This window comes from Entelurus aequoreus, linkage group LG08 (assembly GCF_033978785.1).
Source record: "Entelurus aequoreus isolate RoL-2023_Sb linkage group LG08, RoL_Eaeq_v1.1, whole genome shotgun sequence".
NCBI lineage: Eukaryota > Metazoa > Chordata > Actinopteri > Syngnathiformes > Syngnathidae > Entelurus > Entelurus aequoreus.
This window is the reverse complement of record NC_084738.1, coordinates 22124166-22141449: the sequence shown is the minus strand read 5'-3', so window position 1 is coordinate 22141449 and position 17284 is coordinate 22124166. Positions and strand designations below refer to the sequence as shown.

At 40.9% G+C, this 17284-nt stretch overlaps 1 long non-coding RNA gene across 3 annotated transcripts in view; it reads left to right on the top strand.

Moving 5' to 3' along the window:
• Positions 1–17284, top strand: part of LOC133655649 (uncharacterized) — a 118463-nt gene that overhangs the window by 40790 nt on the left and 60389 nt on the right. For 2 of the 3 annotated variants that reach the window (XR_009827023.1, XR_009827022.1), the window contains exon 3: positions 2050–2161. The exons of the other annotated variant lie outside the window; for it this stretch is intronic. This is a non-coding gene — a long non-coding RNA (uncharacterized LOC133655649). The remainder of the gene's footprint in view (positions 1–2049; positions 2162–17284) is intronic. 3 annotated transcript variants of the gene reach the window in all.

Below are 17284 nucleotides of genomic sequence, written 5' to 3'. Positions count from 1 at the left end.
TAACAGAGTCCAATAAGCACCCCTTAATAAGCTCTCCGTCAGAAAACGCCTTACTTTTTCTGGCGATTTTGTGAGAAATGACGAAACTTGTCCTGATGGGTGCATCTCTGGGGGTGTGAAATTGGGCAAAAAGTCCTTGTTGGGTTTTCAGTTTTACCATCAACGCATCAGCCTCCCTTGCGCACGCTTCATCAGACAGATTCCGGTATTTTTCCTCGTGCGTCGTCATGTAGTGGCGATTCAAATTATATTCTTTAAACACAGCAACCTGTGTACCACAAATTAAGCACACGGCTTTACTTTTAATTTCTGTAAAGAAATACTTGGCAGTCCATGTCTTGTTGAAAACACGGCATTCGTCATCAACTTTTCTCTTTTTAGCGTCTCGGGCCGAGACGCTAAAAAGACTCTCGGGGATAACCGGGCATCACTTTTCGCTGTGCACCTTCACTCACAGGTTACACACGGACATACGCCCATAAATAACACTTTTCAAAATAAAAGCAGCACAGTTGTATTGCACGGACGATATAGATGTTTTTTAAAATGTATTTTGTAATTTTTGATTGCCGCTGTTCACATTCACTCACAATCGCGCACGAGCATACGTCCACACGGAATTAATACAAATAATGCTTTTCAAAACAAAAGCAGCACCGTTGTATTGCACACTCGACATAGATACTTTTTAAAATGTATTTTGTAATTTATGATTGGCCTCACGCGGGCCGGACAGGGACGCCGAATGCCCAGGTCTGCTCTAAAACGTCCTGAAATCGAAATAATAGGTGGAAGGTACAACTATCTAACCTGACTCTCGCCAGATCCTTGTAGTTCACTGAGCTCCATCCACACAAGGATCTGGGACTTCTCAATAGGAGATGTATTTCAGAAGGCGGAGCCTTGTAAAAAAAATCCTTGTATGTGATTGGATAGACCACTTGTTCATTATCTTGAATGACGTGCTACTTCAACCACTCACATTGAAATCAACCCGTGACGCTAATGAGAGCGACGCTGGGAAATCCAAAACAGAACAGCCGACGTATTGGATAACGACAGAGCGAAAAGTTAGAGAACTTTTACTTAAACAACGCAGCAATGTCAGTAGACGATCGATGTCGTTTGTCCAAAGAAAATATGCGAATAAAAGGCTTCATTGGGAACAGCAAAAAAATATTTCACAAAGTCGCCAACGAAAAAAACATTGACGAACGCCCAACAGAACTTGGTTTGAAATTGTTGAACGTTCGGGAGAGACCATGTCGAATATGCTTACGGTGCTTTTGCTTGATAGGGAAACTCGAAGACACTCTGTCCACTTTTAAAAACTGAAGAGGAACCGAGTTCTGAACAGTCATCTCCTTCGACGACAGCGACATCAGAGAGTGCAAAGGTGTCCGTCGCACATAAACGGGACAGACAGACTCCATCGAAATTGTGTCCCCATGCCCCGACACCCACTGCTCCCCCGGCTCCTAAACTACTGAATTAATATTCGACAGATTCAACAAAACAGTTGCAATAGCAGAATCAATGTCAGCACGCGACTCCTCGCTGCGTGCCGCCATTGTTGTTTGAATCAAACAGTCGCTTCGGCGCTACGTCACATCTAATGAAATCCCACCCGGCGATCCTGATTGGTTAATTATTTTTTGCTATCTTGAAGGAGTTTGCAGTGCCCTCGAGCCCAGATCCTTGTGTGGAGCTCAGCGAACTACAAGGATCTGGCGAGAGTCAGGTTAACAACTATCTGCATCACAAAGACATCTCTATATGTGATAGTTTCAGTCATTAAAAACTCAGAAAGGTTTAGTCTAGTTTTAGTTGACAAAACTGAAAAAGGTTATGGTTTGGCTTTAGTAAAAACATTTACAAAGAATTTAAAAATAGCCTAATAATAAACATTTAATTATAAAAGTAGATAGGACATAACTGGCACCCACCGCGTACTTGAGCTTTAGGACCTTTCTTTTTGAGCAATGGTCAAACCTAGAATGTAACGTACTGTTGGGTTTGTTTGTTCTTGTGTGTGTCTGCACTCTGCAGCTAACTTCAGAGAAGCCAAGTGGGCCTTTCCTTTCGACCGGGCCTGGGCAATTATTTGGACTCGGGGGGCCACAATGAGAGAAAAAAAATGCGTCTGGGTGTCTGGAGGCCGGTGCGTATGTGTGTAAAAAAAAAAAATTTTAAAAGAAAAGGAAAAAAAGAAAAAAAAGAAAAGAAAAAAAAATTATATATATATATATATATATATATATATATATATATATATATATATATATATATATATATATATATATACAGTCGTGGTCAAAAGTTTACATACACTTGTGAAGGACATAATGTCATGGCTGTCTTGAGTTTCCAATAATTTCTACCACTCTTATTTTTTTGTGATAGAGGGATTGGAGCACATACTTGTTGGTCACAAAAAATATTCATGAAGTTTGGTTCTTTTATGAATTTATTATGGGTCTACTGAAAATGTGGCCAAATCTGCTGGGTCAAAAGTATACATACAGCAATGTTAATATTTGGTTACACTGCAATAAGGCGCTTTTGGTAGCCATCCACAAGCTTCTGGTTTTATTTTTGTCCACTCCTCTTGACAAAATTGGTGCAGTTCAGTTAGTTTTCTGACATGGACTTGTTTCTTAAACATGTGGACTTGTCCACACGTTTAAGTAAGGACTTTGGGAAGGCCATTCTAAAACCTTAATTCTAGCCTGATTTAGCCATTCCTTTACCACTTTTGACGTGTGTTTGGGGTCATTGTCCTGTTGGAACACCCAACTGCGCCCAAGACCCAACCTTTTAGGTTGTCCTAAAGAATTTGGAGGTAATCCTCCTTTTTTATTGTCCCATTTACTCTCTGTAAACCAGTTCCATTGGCAGCAAAACAGGCCTAGAGCATAATACTACCACCACCATGCTTGACGGTAGGAATGGTGTTCCTGAGATGAAAGGCCTCACCTTTTCTCCTCCAAACATATTGCTGGGTATTGTGGCCAAACAGCTCAATTTTTGTTTCATCTGACCATAGAACTTTCCTCCAGAAGGTCTTATTTTTGTCCATGTGATGTCAACATTTTGTGAGCTTGGGTCCCTTTTTTCAGGAACTCTAATACAAAAACTCACAATTATGTCTGATTGAATTCTAAAAATGAAAAGTAAAGTACAGGAAAGTAAAGAATGTGGGATTTACAATATTAAGTATGAGCGATAAAACACTGAAAAATAACAACATATAAATGTAGCTTCTCTTTTACTTCTTACACCACCTCCTCAATTGACATCTTTTACAATCAAGCAAAACGCAACAAAAATTCAACAAGCACGGCGAAAAATTAACATAAATGTTAAAAAAAACCCACCTACAATCTGATGTATCACTTTTCTGCAGAACTTCATTGTAAAAATCTTCTTCTGTCCCTGACACCCGCATTTCAGGATGGCTGCTCTGGAAACACTCTGTGGAAACAAACCGCGCCCACACTGCTTGGTGCCTTTTCTGAGCCGCTATGAAGCAGATTACCGTAATACCCCGTATATCACTCAAAAGCGCAAATTCCAACCATTACAATACTTTATATAGTTCAAGACTTAGGGTAATTTGAAAAAAGCTCAGCACATTATTATGGCGGCTACAGTTTCGATGTTAAAGGTCTAAAAAAGTTACTTGAGAACATCCAGCGGGCTTGATTGAGAATCTTAACAGGCCGTATGCGGCCCTCGGACCGTAATTTGTCCAGGTTTGCTTCAGACACATGGAGACTGACAACACATCTGAAATGCTACATTTCCCTCCAAGTTATACACTGTCACTTAAAAGCCTACTGAAATGAATTTTTTTTTATTTAAACGGGGATAGCAGATCATTCTATGTGTCATACTTGATCATTTCGCGATATTGCCATATTTTTGCTGAAAGGATTTAGTATAGAACAACGACGATAACGTTCGCAACTTTTGGTCGCTGATTAAAAAAAAGCCTTGCCTATACCGGAAGTAGCGTGACGTCACAGGAGGAAGGATTCCTCACAATTCCCCGTTGTTTACAATGGAGCGAGAGAGATTTGGACCGAGAAAGCGACGATTACCCCATTAATTTGAGCGAGGATGAAAGATTTGTGGATGAGGAACGTTAGAGTGAAGGACTAGAGAGGCAGTGCAGGGTGTATCTTTTTTCGCTCTGACCGTAACTTAGGTACAAGGTCTCATTGGATTCCACACACTCTCCTTTTTCTATTGTGGATCACGGATTTGTATTTTAAACCACCTCGGATACTATATCCTCTTGAAAATGAGAGTCGAGAACGCGAAATGGACGATCACAGTGACTTTTATCTCCACGACAATACATCGTTGACGCACTTTAGCTACGGAGCTAACGTGATAGCATCGGGCTGAAATGCAGATAGAAACAAAATTTTAAAAAAACCCTGACTGGAAGGATAGACAGAAGATCAACAATACTATTAAACCATGAACATGTAAATACACGGTTAATAATTTCCAGCTTGGCGAAGCTTAACAATTGAAGCTAACTAACTTAACTACGTAGATAACGTGATAGCATCAGGCTCAAATGCAGATAGAAGCAAAATTTTAAAAAACCCTGACTGGAAGGATAGACAGAAGATCAACAATACTATTAAACCATGAACATGTAAATACACGGTTAATAATTTCCAGCTTGGCGAAGCTTAACAATTGAAGCTAACTACGGAGCGGCGGCAGCGGCGGGCGTTGTAGCTTTCGACGACACCCCGGCCGCCATCAGAGTCGGCTAGAAACATATATTTCCCCAAAGTTATGTACGTGACATGCACATAGCGACACGCACGTATGGGCAAGCGATCAAATGTTTGGAAGCCAAAGCTGTACTCACGGTAGTGCGTCTTGTATCCAGCTCAAACACAACACAACCTCCTGATTGTGTTGCTGTAGTCCGCTGCTAATACACCGATCGCACCTACAACTTTCTTATTTGCAGTCTCCATTGTCCATTAAACAAATTGCAAAAGATTCACCAACACAGATGTCCAGAATACTGTGGAATTGTTCGATGAAAACAGACATTGGGTACGAATACTTCCGTTGCCGTCGTGACGTCACGCGCATACGTCATCATACATAGACGTTTCCAACCGGAAGTTTAGCGGGAAATTTAAAATTGCACTTTATAAGTTAACCCGGCCGTATTGGCATGTGTTGCAATGTTAAGATTTCATCATTGATATATAAACTATCAGACTGCGTGGTCGGTAGTAGTGGGTTTCAGTAGGCCTTTAAATAGGGGTCAACATGACAATGTATTATTTTACACTTGCTGTCCAACCAAAAGTCCATGGATGTCAGACACACAACATTAACACAACAGTAACACACTGAGCTAATAAACTGACGTTAGCACAAACAAGTTAACTTCTGTCTGAAGCGAGCGCGAGCAGCCCATTTGCACTAGAAGCAGTAGTACTGTAAAGTGGAAAACTTTAAGCTTACTTCTTTACATTTATCGCATACCAATCATCGAGTAACTGTATGTAGAGATGTGTATTAAATTCGGTACTTTTATAGGTACCAACCGAATTCCGTCTGTGCTATCGAATGCTAATTTAGGTAAAATCCCACAGTAGCATATTGCAAACATGCTTGACAGACAGCACTCAAAAGTAAGGCTCCACTTTTCCAAATGTGCTCGCTTTATACTAATTAACATTACATACATGCATGGCGATTTGACACTTCCACATTTGATAATGAAAACTACAACTAAGATTCACATTACAATCAAACAGCTGGTGTGTAATAAATACATTAATTTAAGTATACGCTATCAAGTGCAAGTTAACTTATGTGATTAAACACAAAAAATGATTGCATTCATCATGTGCACACTTAACTAAGTCATGCAATTTATTTTGAGTCTACAAGCTCACTTACCTTAACTGCTATACGGTCAGTGATCAGATCAATGTACAGTATACGTTAGTACAAAGTGAGTGAGAAGACTCCGAATGGTGTGATCGCTCGCAAATTTCACTCCCAAATACAGCCTAAAAGAACTTTGGATAAAACTGTTGCCAATTTTTGTGCAAATGTATGGCGTGCATTCAAGTCAAACATTTTAAAAACGTTCCTGGATGACATTCTGACATTTGTGTACAAATATTGGGGTCTTTTCTTAAGCAAATTTTAACTAGGCAAACAAGCCTGTGATTAATCATGATTAATCCAAATTCCAAAATGTGATTAATCTGATTTGAAAATTAATCATTTGACAGCCCTAGTATAAACACTTTGCATTACTCAACAAAAGACTGACACGTTCAACTTAATGGAAAAGGCCACTTCCTGACTACAACAACTCACCTAGGCCAAACTGAAAGGAATGCATACTTGCAAATGAGACACAGAAGTGTAAAAAAAACTAAATATATCAACTGGACAGCACAGTTAATGTTATTAGCTCATGGTTAAATGTTACATAAAAGTGTTATTTTATAATTTAACAAATTAACATTTATCCACAAATGAACTGATGTGGGATCTGAGCCGAGGATGTCATTGTGGCTTGTGCAGCCCTTTGAGATACTTGTGATTAAGGGTTATATAAATAAACTTTGATTGATTGATTGATTGATTGGGTGATTGATAAACACACACAAAAGTAGCTAAAATTGGTACTGGTATGTACTTAAAACCAATCGTACCAGGAATTGGTCCCATATGGGTTCAAATGTAAAAGGTACCCATCCTTAATTGTATGTACTGTATAGGACAAGATAAAAAAATATTAGCATAGTGAGCTCTCAGGTGCTGGTTGAGATTGGTGGTATTCTTTCCACCTAGTGTTTGACCATACGTATCACCGCTGTCTCCCTCTAGAGCAGAGGTCTCAGACACGCGGCCCGCGAGACGTTATTTTGCGGCCCCCACCTTAATATGAAAGTTCAATGTTAGTGCGGCCTGCTAGCATACTTGCCAACCCTCCCGATTTTTCCGGGCGTCCGGGCGACTCCCGAATTTCAGTGCCCCTCCCAAAAATCTCCCGGGGCAACCATTCTCCAAAATTACTCCCGATTTTCACCCGGACAACAATATTAACGGCGTGCCGTGATGGCACTGCCTTCAGTGTCCTCTACAACCTGTCGTCACGTCCGCTTTTTCACCATACATACACCGGCCCAGTCACATAATATATGCGGCTTCTGCAGACACACGTAAGTGACTGCAAGACATACTTGGTCATCAGCCATACAGGTCACACTTAGGGTGGTCGTATAAACAACTTTAACACTGTTACAAATATGCGCCACACTGTGAACCCACACCAAACAAGAATGACAAACACATTTCGGGAGAACATCCGCACTGTATCACAACATAAACACAACAGAACAAATACCCAGAATCCTTTGCAGCCCTAACTCTTCCGGGCTACAATATACACCCTCGCCCCCCCAACCTCGCCCCCCTCATCTCCCGAATTCGGAGGTCTCGAGGTTGGCAAGTATGGCATACTTATAGCATATATTGTGGTGCACTGGACTCCAGCGCTGATACTCAGACAGAGAGTCGCTGGGCGAATCGGACGTGTAACACATTAGTCGTGACGTTAGCCCGTTCGGGGCTAATTGTGCTACCGTAACTGTAAACTCCACAGCGAGCCCCCTCTCCCGTTGGCTCCAGACAGAGACAATTTTTGTTATTTGGGTCCAAAATACCCCTGCGTTAGTGGAAAAGCGGCAAATGAGTGAAAGCAACAGAAACGTTGCCATGGAGACGAGGGTTTTCTTACGTGCCTAACTGCAGTCACACTGCGACACCTGTCCGTCAGTAATAAAGTCCCTGATAACCTGGAACAATTCAAACCGTTATTTGTTTTTTTATTGTTTAATTTGCATTGCTTCACACGATGAACACTACATATATTTTTATATGACGCCGGATAACACTCCGGTAGCCGTCACTTTTTTGCGCTCACTATCCCTGTACTTTCCGCCGACCGCCGTGTTGCCTTAGGGAGGAAAAGCGGAACGACACACATTGCGGAAATAACATTATTCTGCGTGCATCGGCTAAATACAAATATATTCCACAACCCCAAACATGTCTTTTTCAAAGCCTGCAGTGAAGAGAAAGGTTAGTGATGAGCAAAGACAATTCCAGGAAAAGTGGGAGATGCAATATTTCTTTGTTGAGCACAGGGGCACCCCGACGTGTCTTATTTGCACAGAGAAAGTTGCGGTGCACAAGGAATACCATTTGAAACGTCATTATACAACTAGACGTACTGAGGAGTACGCAAAATACCAGGGAGATGAGAGAGTGAACCGGGTTGCAAATTTTAAAACCAGTCTACTGAGGCAACAATATTTCTTCAAGAAAGCAACCGAAAAGAGCGATGCAGCAGTCAAAGCTAGCTACATGGTGAGTGAGATGGTTGCTAGGGCGGGAAAGCCATTCAAAGAAGGTGAATTCATTAAAAAGTGCATGTTAGATTTTTTAAAGAAATCTTTTCTTGCGGCCCAGCCTCACCCAGTTTCTGCATCCAGTGGCCCCCAGGTAAATTGAGTTTGAGACCCCTGCTCTAGAGTGTGTTTTTTCTTACTGATGGATTATATTTAAAGTATGTCCAAAAATAATTTTGCCGTTTCCCACCACCAAGCTCCATTGTTGACGCTGCCGCCATATTTTATTGCACGCCCAGTGGTAGTAGGTGGGACCCAAGCAGAACGATACAGAAGTTGACACCAATGTTATTTTCTAGCTTTTCACAGACAGATTACACGCACAATAGGCAGCAATGTTGTGCATTTTGAACGTCTGACAAACCACACATTTCCACCTAGTCTTAAAACTTGCACACGTCTAATCATGTTTTTGCTGTTTTAAGAGCCATGTTTGCTCTTGGGATGTCAACGAAAATAATTAGTCATTGTCATCTTTGGCGGAAAAAAAACAGTGCTTTGGGACCGACACGGGAAAGCTCAAACCATGGTATTGTCATGTCTGTTCATGTTTTTGTTTTGGTCATGCGTCATGTCTGTTCATGTTTTTGTTTTGGCCATGTGTTTGTTTTTTGGACTCTTTTTAGTTCCTGGTTGCACTTCCTTGTTTGGTTTGGTTTCCATGGTCACCAATTAGTTTTTCACCTGTCATGTCACGCACCTGTTCACCTGTCTTGTCACGCACCTGTTTTCACTGATCACGTCACTATTTAAATCTGTCTGTTTCTGTTGTTCGTCCTGGCGTCCTCGCACTTTTTCATCACCCTGATTCATGTCATGTTCACAGTTCTTTACCAAGTAAGTTTTTGTTTATTATTGCCACAGTTTGTGTTTTTGTTTTATTGTTCATAGTTTTTGCCATTGTGCAAGTTTTGTTTTCATAGTCCAGTTGTTACCTCCGCTGTGAGCGCCTTTTGTTTGCTTCCTTTTTTTTGTAGTTTATTAGTGTCAAAATAAATAATGTATTTAAATTCACGCCTTGTCCGCGCCAATTTTCCTTTGCCTTCCGGAAAAGCAAAACCCAAGAACCCAGTTATGACAGGTATATGTCATTGAAACAATCCAATTTTTCCTCTCACCATTTACTTAATGATTACCTCTACCTTGCTTATGGACACATAATTACTTAAAATAATCGACAAAGTCGTAGCTATAGAGTGTTGAAAAATGAAGTGATGGTACACGTAAACAGGTCGAAGCAAAATGCTATACAGAATGGGCCTGATTCAATAAGATCCAAATGCCTCGCTCTAAACAGCGTAAGCAATCTATAAAATAGCATGTACCAAAAGTGGGCGTGAAGTGAAAATTGAAATGATAGAATTTTGTAACAAATCCCACAGTTTTCTCTTGAACAATGTGTTTTACCTGTATATGTCTTATCTGTGTACTTTTAGACATAGTATTATTGTTGTTACTATTTACTAATTATTGTATTTGTCTTAAAGCACAGACCAAGAGTGGCAACCATTAATCATGAACAATTAAATACTATGCCAGTAAAGCTTTCTATTCTATTTTAACCTAATCCTAATTGATGGCAGACTATATGTACCGGTAATATGCATAAGTGTTCTCTAAATGCAATAAGAAAAGCCCAGTGTGTTTAATGCTCCTTGAGCTTTATTTCAATCTTCTAAAATTGTGCAATAAAAAACACATGTTTACTGTATGGTAAGACTTTCAGTTAAAATTAAGCCAATCATGAATTTTAGGTGCATAGGAGGGAGGCTGCACTACTGTGCTCAAGACTCAGATGTGCTTACTTCAAGAAGTTTTTATCATGTAGAATATATGTTAATAATATAAATTCAATGTGGAAAAAACTAAAATACTTAGGCACAGACAGTACGCAGATGTACTATTTTTTCAGAAATGATTACTGTTAGAGTATTTTGTATGATGCTAATATTGTTATATATTTTTTTTTAGTTAAAGAATATAACTTAGGTACCCCAGCTTTAAGAGACACAATCCACTTTGCACACGATTAGTAGCTTTGCGTGTGCTATCAAGTTTGCATGTGTTTTAGAACATGCACACATTTAGTAAATCAGGCCCAAGTGTGCCCTTGGACTGCTGCATGGGCACAGTAGCAACTTAATGTTCCGTGCATATGTAAAGGCTTCGATTTTGTCATAGATTAAATCACATCCCCTATGTACTCTAGTTGCCTAATGGATAAGGCATTGGCCTCCTGAACCAGGGATTGCGGGTTAGAGTCCCATCCTAAGTGTGAGCATTTTGGGTGGTTCAACTAGAACTTTATGACGAATCCTGTCCTGTATGCTGTTCCTCTGAAGAGAATGGTTAGAGTGGTCCGCCCTGAGATCGGTATATAAAGACTATAAACATGGGACCCATTACCTCCCTGCTTGGCACTCAGCATCAAGGGTTGGAATTGGGGGTTAAATCACCAAAAATTATTCCCGGGCGCGGCCACCGTTGCTGCTCACTGCTCCCCTCACCTCCCAGGGGGTGATGGTGATGGGTCAAATGCAGAGGTTAATCTCACCACACCTAGTGTGTGTGTGACAATCATTGGTACTTTAACTTTAATTTTAAGTTGCTAAAGCGTATAATTAATGATGTGTTATGCAGATACTACTGTAATGGTTTGGAGTAGTCAATGTACAGCAGGGTTCTCAAACTTGCGGCCCGCGAGACGATATTTGTGGACCTCACCTAATATGAAAGTTTAATGTTAGTGCGGCCCGCAAGTTTTATATGAATGGCACTTTACAGTGTTGTGTGCAGGACTGAACGAACCTACCAATTACGGTGGGGTATATGGCTTTCGGGGGCGGGCTGGATGGAAGCAGAGAAACATTTCCTAATGAGTGAAAGTGACAGCAGCATTGCCATGGAGAGCTTTCTTCCGTGCCTGGCTGGCTGCCTTGTTTCTATTGGGCACACGCAGACATTCATCCCAGCGGCTGCATTCACAAACAAAGGGTTTTCAAGTTGCTGCCCATCGGGACATAGCACGTACCGTATCTATGTCTCTGTGGAAGTTGCCTCCTAGCAGCTCCACTGTCACACACGGCACTGGAGCCAAGCGTGCAGGTTTTAACAAGGTTTTAATAAACATAGGTTTTTAACATACATTTTCTCCAGCAGAACGCGACCTTTCAGTCACGTCCGTATCCTCTCTTCCTTTCTGCTCCTGGCCGCTTACTGTTAAAGACAACAGATGGTTAGATTAACACGTAACACCTGTGAAATCTAATCACCTGCCAGCTGTGTCTCGCCGTCAGCACTGCAAAGCCCCCGTCTGATGGTGCTCTGTCCTCAGCACCATGGACATAGGTGGTGACCTTTGCTCCTGCAGGCAGCGCTGACAACATCTGCCACCACAGTCTCTCTCTGACAAAATCAATCAAAGTGATGCGCACACGGCAAGATAAAAGAAAAGTAAGGAACTCAGTGTACTACTGTAGTCTGCATTCACATAGCGACACCTGTCCGCCGGCAATAACAGTCCTCGGTAGCCCGGACCAATTATAAGGTTCCACCGTTATTTGTGCGTCATTATTTTTGATTTGCATCGTGCTATTTGCATAGTATTTGCATTGATGAACACTGCATATATTTATAGATGATGTCAATTGTGTTTTTTGTTTCTATGACTATGTTTACAAAAACAACAACACCAGGGTGGCAGATAACAAACACAGGGCGAGTCACCTTTTTGCGCTCGCTATCTCGGTACTTTTTACCATCTACAAATGCCATGGTGTCCATGTCATCATGAAAAACAAAGTAGACTGTTACCGGGCGATTAACCGCTGACCACCGTGCTGCTGCTACAAGAAAAAGAAGCGGAAATTACGTACATTTCGGAAATGACATTCTCCGTGCATCAAGATGTTCTCCGTGCGCCGGCTTAACAGGACAGTGACATCAAGTTGAATTAAAATTAATTCCACAATATTCCCAAAATATTCATAAACATTTATTTACTTTTCTCTTGGTAATTCCTAATTTGTTATTTCTTTTTTATCTTATTTTGTGTTAAAAAAATAAAAATGAAATAAAGAAATTTAAAAAGATAAAAAAATTTTTTACAAAGCTTTTCTTGTGGAATACCTGATGTGGCCCAGCCTCACCCAAATTCTGCCTCCAGTGGCCCCCAGGTAAATTGAGTTTGAGACCCCTAGTGTACAGTTTATATAGCATCATAGATCTACTACAAATTAATCAACACAAAGCCAGTAGTTTCTAAATAACTGACAGCACAAGTGAATACAGTAAACATAGTTTTTAAGTTGACTCTTAGTGGGTTAGTGTTGAAGCTCATAGACCAAAATACCCCATCAACTGTGCCCCAGAGGCCTGATGGATAAGGCACTGGCCTCCTAAACCGAGGATTTGGGGTAGGAATGCAAAACTTAAGTTGGCACTAACGCACTGTTTTCAACGAAAATAATTAATCTATGCACTCTAAATTGCACCTTTAAAGTGATGAAAAATAATGTTATGCTATACTTGTTGTGCACTTTAATGCAAAAGACATAATATCTGAAGGGAGCTGATTCATAATGTGCTCAGAATAGGTATTCACAGTCTTTAAATATCTATTTCTAGCCCATTCACCCCAGATGGGACTCAAACCCACAATCCCTGGCTTAGGAGGCCAGTTCCTTATCCATTAGGCCATTGGTCCCCAACCATTTTTGCACCACGGACTGGTTTAATGTAGGAATTATTTTCAGGGACCGGCTTCCCACTTGTGCCAGATAAATACAGCAAAAATAACGCTGAATTAGTGGGAGCCCTGGGCTTGTTTCTTTGCAATGGGATTCAGATGGAAATCAGCCTTTGGCTACAATCTGTCACATTTATATTTTATATGTTCATTAATGTGAATTGTATCATGTCACAAAGTTATAACCAATATAACAAATGGCAACTTCCTATGAGGAGTTTTATTGTACATCTATAAACAAGCTTATTGGTGTGTCTAGTGGGACAGGCAAAAGTTAAGTCGGAGAAAATGCAGTCGTTTACAAATTAATGTTCTCTGCGGCCCGGTAGCAAATGTGTCACGAATCGGTACCGGTCCCTGGACCGGTGGTTGGGGACCACTGCATTAGGCCACTGGGGCATACTCCAGAGAGTAACAGGTGACCTCAAGAACGAGCTCCTCTTCAGAGTGAGAGTAAACGACTCATTTTCTGAATTAATGTCTATTTCTCACCAAACCTGTTGAGGAAGGGGCAGGGATAAGTCTGTGCTTCATGGCCACATAACAAGTCTAAGGGAGTCAGGATTCTTGCTTGTTGGTAAGCGATCAGAACTGTTGAAAGTGTGACATTTTTAGAGCTGCTACAGAGGGCGAGTCATCGGTCAAATAGTGAACTAAAGGACGATAACAGAGGGAGCGTGTTGAAAGAGTGCAGGGTTTCTAAATATAGCCAGCCACAGCTTTATCACTAATGATTCATCAGGGTAGGAAACCTTACACTTCTTTCCCCTTCTCTCTCACTTTTTTGCACATACTATGATTTCAGACTTGTGCGGGGTGATTTGCAATAGCCTGTGTGTGATCACCCGGCCATTGTTTTTTTGGGGGGCCGAGGACATGGACTAATGGGAGCTCAAAGAGTCGCTTGAAAGCTCCTCTCTGTCTGTGTCGGCAACAGGTATTGTGCAGGCTCTTTTGAGTACTGCAGAGCTTGGAAGGCATTGGGCCGCAAGCATGGAGGACAGTAGATCACAAGGTTTCGTACCTCCATACTCTCAGACCTTGTTATGTAACAGTGCCATAGTCACAGGTGGCAGCTCACATATCCTTTGCATGTCTGTGTCTAAATGAGAGGGTTGCCACCCAGAGAGATTGCTAAATGGGAATCACTGTCGCTGCCATGGCTACAGGTATAACACATTTTTGACTATTTTCAGACCACTGCAGATAAAATGGGGGGATTTCTAGTCAAAGCGAGGCCTATAAGAATTGTGATTGTTTGGAACTGGATTTTACTTTCAACAGTCTTTAAATAATATTAATACAATTTATTTGTAAAGCACTTTTCAATACACTTAAAGACGCCGATTACTTTTAATGGTCTTTATTATGATACATCTTATTGAATGGGTACATTTTAGATCACATTTGTATATTTAGTGTGGCTTTTGTACTATCAATACAAAACGCTTTATGCGACAAAGCGATTAAAAGAGGGTGACCTACACTTGCAGTGGTGTGTCTTCAGGGCCAGCAAGGCCTTCTCTGCTGGCCTAACATAACCAGAAATCATGATCATAATTAAAGATAAAAGTAATGTTTAATTTACTTTACCTAAATATCTAAAAGTATGCATATTCTCTTCATGTCATATTATGCTGTTGTTTTTAGGTCATAGAGTTTTTATCCAATCAGAATTCAGCTGTCTTATGTTGTCATGCTGTAGGAAATCTGCCTAGAGCCTTCAGAATCAATAATGCAGGCGTCTGACACAAACATTTGACAGACAGTTGCGATAGCCAATCAAATCACGAGTTGTTGTCAGTAAGGCCTTCGAGATGGCCTAAGGCAGATATGTAGTGATGTTATGAGCTAGGTAACATAAGAACTCCATTACCCAGCATGCCACAGTAGTGAAGAGCATGCACAGTAGCCCCGTTTAGGTTGAACGTAGACATGCAGCGGGATGTTTTTGATGAGCACTCTGTGGAGTAAACTTTAAGAAGTCAGCCAACACGCCTCGTCTGCATCTTTTATGATTAGACAAGACAACACATATATTTGCTAGGCCATTTTCAAGAAAGATATTTAAAGAGAAACCACATCTTGTAAGACCATGTCGGCCAACCCCAGAAGCTAGCTCAGCTGTCCCGGTGATGAAATGTGAGTTCAGATATTTTATTTCTTTATTTTTTCACGTTTAAAAATGTTTTTTTTTGCAATTTTAATTTTGACAGTACCACATAAGATATGTTTTAATTGCTGATGCAGGTTTATTGATTTTTAAATGCGCCAGAAAATAGCCCATTTTGTACAATACCTAGTAGTGCGTGAATGTGTTTCTGTATAGTATTTCTCCAGCAATGGTCATGTGGTGACATAAATGATGATATTTTGAGAGGTAATCATAGAAGTCAGACATCACTGAAGGCCTAGGTGGGAAACGCACGGCCTGCCACTGTACTGGGGCGGCATAGCTCGGTTAGTAGAGTGGCCGTGCCAGCAACTTGAGGATTCCAGTTTCGATTCCCTCTTCCGCCATCCTAGTCACTGCCGTTGTGTCCTTGGGCAAGACACTTTACCCACATGCTCCCAGTGCCACCCACACTGGTTTAAATGTAACTTAGATATTGGGTTTCACTATGTAAAAGCGCTTTGAGTCACTAGAGAATAGCGCTATATAAATATAATTCACTTCACTTCACTTCAATGTACACCCGGCACGATTGTTCATGCGCAAACGCAATGTAGATGTGTTATATAATAATGTAAATTGCCACTCCCGCCAGTTATTAATGATAACCTTCAAATAGAATGACTTAAAGTAATCTACACAGTATGCATACAGTAAGAATGCTCACTCAATGGAACGTGCATGCATACTGTGTACATGTCATTAAAATGATGCGATGGATGGTGAGTGCCACCTCAGTTAGACACACCGCATCAGCACAGTTCCAACTCACTGCTCCAATATGTTTCCCAGTGGCCTAGTGAATAAAGGACTGGCCTCCTAAACCAGGGATTGTACGTTCAAGTCCCTTCTGGGTTGGCCTGATAAAGAATGCATATATCATGTTCATGTTTTGAGGTGGTTGGACTCAGGCTAGTTGTCAACAGGACTTATTTTCCTATGCTGGACACTAAGGCTGGGAATCTTAGGTTACGTCACAATACAATATGATATGTGATATATGGCTCACATTAACAAACATATATTGATACTTTAAAGTCCGGGTTAGTTTCTATAAATCAGGCTTATACAGTATATTTCTACATTGATGCCATGTAAATAAATAGACAATATTAGGTCAGATTTGTGCAAGTGCAAGTCAATAAAATACAAAGCAATAAGATTTAGTTGGTGAAAATCTAACACAATATTTTAAAGCGTCTAAAAGCTCTACAATGCCCAACATAGTCAGAAAATTTCAGCCAGGAACACCAACCTGCCAACTGCTTCATGATGCTGTGTTCTGAAAATTACTTTAAAAAAATCATTAATTGTAGCAGCCTCCTCTATTTCGGCACATAGCCTCAATCAAAGGGATCGTCATAGTTGTTGGAACGCACAGCATCGTCTCATAATCTTACAAAGTTTCTCCATCTTTTTGCCAATGTGTTTGGGTGTTCATCCTAAATTTACACCAGATGTTTGTTTCTTCCTGGATGCTGCCATGTTGATGTTTGAAGGCATCGTAGGGCTTGGTGTTGAGTGTGTGATCCATACTGGCTGCGGCTGTCCACAACATACCGCAATGTAATATGAATCTACCAAAGGGTAAAATACAACAGTCTAGGATGGCGTGGCGCGGTTGGGAGAGTGTCCGTGCCAGCAACCTGAGGGTTCCTGGTTCAATCCCCAGCTTCTACTAACCTAGCCACGTCCGTTGTGTCCTTGAGCAAGACACTTCACCCTTGCTCCTGATGGGTCATGGTTAGTGGCTTGCATGGCAGCTCCCGCCATCAGTGTGTGAATGTGGAAATAGTGTCAAAGCGCTTTGAGTACCTTGAAGGTAGAAAATCCCTAAACAAGTATAACCGATTTATCTAGAGCAGTGGTTCTTAACCTTGTTGG